The sequence below is a fragment of the Giraffa tippelskirchi genome, chromosome 4 (genome assembly GCF_054371585.1).
Source record: "Giraffa tippelskirchi isolate mGirTip1 chromosome 4, T2T-mGirTip1v1.2.pri, whole genome shotgun sequence".
Lineage (NCBI taxonomy): Eukaryota > Metazoa > Chordata > Mammalia > Artiodactyla > Giraffidae > Giraffa > Giraffa tippelskirchi.
This window is the reverse complement of record NC_137278.1, coordinates 50,071,067-50,073,954: the sequence shown is the minus strand read 5'-3', so window position 1 is coordinate 50,073,954 and position 2,888 is coordinate 50,071,067. Positions and strand designations below refer to the sequence as shown.

Below are 2,888 nucleotides of genomic sequence, written 5' to 3'. Positions count from 1 at the left end.
GCTCCCTGAGTCCCAGGTGGGTCTGGCTTTGGGTAGCTGGGGGCTGAGGGCTGGATAGATAGATGCAGGCAGGGATGGATGGAGGGATACACTGAGGGTCAAGGGCATCCACTGTAAAAGGCATTGCTTAAGGTCCACCCCAATAGATGGAGGGATATCCAGAGGGTCAAGGGCATCCACTGTAAAGGGCATTGCTTAAGGTCCACCCTGGTGGGCTGGGGCCAAGCTCAGAATTTGCAATTGGCTGCTACTCTAAAATACAGATCCTAAAAATGCCAGATTGTTTGGATTTATAAGATAATCTATATAAATGATAAAAATTAAGAAAAACATTTTTTTCTGTATTGTCCACCTGGAATATGGTGGACATACGCTTCTGGTAGCTTAGGCAGTAAAAAATCCGCCTGGAATGCAGGAGACCTGGGTTCAATTGCTGGATTAGGAAGATCCCCTGGAGAAGGGAATGGCAAACCACTCCAGTATTCTTGCTGGGAGAATTCCATGGACAGAGTATAGGATTGCAAAGAGTCAGACACAGCTGAGCAACTAACACACACATATGCTTCTGGAATAATATTCACCATGGTTTTGGACAACCTTCCAAATTTAGAAGACATACCATAAATAAGGCTGAGCATGGAAAAATTGATGCTTTTGAACTGTAGTACTGGAGAAAACTCTTAAGAGTCCCTTGGACAGCTAGGATATCAAACTAGACCATCCTAAAGGAAATCAACCCTGAATATTCATTGGAAGGACTGATGCTGAAGCTGAAGCTCCAATACTTTGGCCACCTGATGTGAAGGACTGACTTACTGGAAAAGCCCCTGGTGCTGGGAAAGACTGAACACAGGAGGAGAATGGGATGACAGAGGATGAGATGGAGGAATGGCATCATTGACTCAATGGACATGAATTTAAGCAAACTTCAGAAGATAGTGAAGGACAGGGAAGCCTGGCATGCCACAGTCCATAGAGTCACAAAGAGTAGGACACCACTTAGCCACTGAACAACAGCAACAACATATTTCCTTTTGCTCATTAACAGTGGAAGACTCAGAGGTGGATTTTTTGGCCTTCAAAGGAAACAGAGACGATAAATACTTCAAATGGAACTTGGACACAATATTGGAGAATACACTCAGTTTGTTATACATGGAATCCAGCAAGCTAAAAGTATGGAAAGGTAGAGCCCTGGGACACCCTACATGTGGCATTCAACATCTTCTGGGAAGCAGCGGAGAGGCTATGGATCCTGACTCAGAGCAACAACCAGTGTCTTCAGGATCTGGGAATTCGCTCCATTCAGATGGAAGGGGAAGGTGCTATCAACCTGGCTTTGTCTCAGAACCAAAACCAAGACGTGAGAAATAAAGGATCCATGGGAGCAGAAATTAAATAACCATGGAGATGGGATTTCCCATTACAGGTGCTCCATGAAAATAAGGATGACCAACACTGCAACTATTATGCTATCCCAGGGTGGAAACATGCCATATTCCATGATGGCATCAGGCCTCAATTCAGAAATGCAGCCCAGGATTCCTTGTCCTGCTTCTAGTCAGACACAATTGATCCACTCTTCTCTGGGCTCCATATACAGCAGTGAAGTCTTCGCTAAGGATCTTTAGTTACTCTGCACCACCCAATGCAGCCTGTCCCAGTGAACACACAAATAAACCCAGCTAATTTTCCCCCAGTGGCAGCAGCAGCAATAGATGAAGGCAAGAACCCTACAGCAACATCAGCAGAAACAGCCACAGGGGATTCAACTCCAGTTTACTGCCCCAAATCATGTTCCTGTTCCTCTAGGCTGGAACAAGCTGCCTTCTGGAGTCATTCAACTTCCTCCAGCCTAGAGTTCTCTGGCACAATGACTGCAAATCAAGGGTAGGAAATGTTCCCCCACCTGGCCCAATGTGACAGCAACTTCAGGCAAGACCATCTGTAACCACCATACAGAAAACTTCCCGCTCTCCCCCTCCATATACCTTTGGCAGCAACAAGCTTCAGAAGCCCAAAGAAACTTTCCTCAGATGAACAACCCAGGCCAGTTAACAGCTCCTCAGATGAACTGGCAAGGAGGGCCCTTTAATGTCCCAAATGCCCTGTACAGCTTCACCTCAACAACAAGTCTGCCTCCTCATGGTCCCCCTTCCAGTAGGGATATAACTTGTAACCTACAAGTTAACCAAACTCAGCAGCATATGGGAACAAGGCCATCTCAAAATAACCCACTTAGCCAGGGATTTCAGCTGTCTATCAGCTCTCCAGGTCAGAACCCCATGGTTCAACAAGGAAAAGCGTTAAATAAATGCCTTCATCCTAGAAAATAATTAAATAAATAATGATGCAAGTATTAACAGAGTTCCAAAGAATAGCAAGGAGTAATAAGTAAGCCTTCCTCGATGATCAGTGCAAAGAAATAGAGGAAAACAATAGAATGGGAAAGACTAGAGATCTCTTCAAGTTAATTAGAGATACTAAGGGACCATTTCATGCAAAGATCGGCTCAATAAAGGACAGAAATGGTATAGACCTAACAGAAGCAAAAGATATTAAGAAGAGGTGGCAAGAATACACAGAAGAGTTATACAAAAAAGATCTTCATAACCCAGATAATCACAATGGTGTTATCACTAACCTAGAGCCAGACATCCTAGAACGTGAAGTCAAGTAGGCCTTAGGAAGCCTCACTACAAACAAAGCTAGTGGAGGTGATGGAATTCCAGTTGAGCTATTTCGAATCCTTAAAGATGATGCTGTGAAAGTGCTGCACTCAATATGACAGCAAATTTGGAAAACTCAGCAGTGACCACAGGACTGGAAAAGGTCAGTTTTCATTCCAATCCCAAAGATGGACAACGCTAAAGAATATTCAAACTACC

The 2,888-nt window shown here is 44.3% G+C and overlaps 1 pseudogene; it reads left to right on the top strand.

The window, feature by feature from the left end:
* The first annotated feature begins 582 nt into the window (after window positions 1-582).
* LOC145545600 (nuclear receptor coactivator 6 pseudogene) lies at window positions 583-2,336 on the top strand (annotated as a pseudogene).
* Window positions 2,337-2,888: the final 552 nt, after the last annotated feature.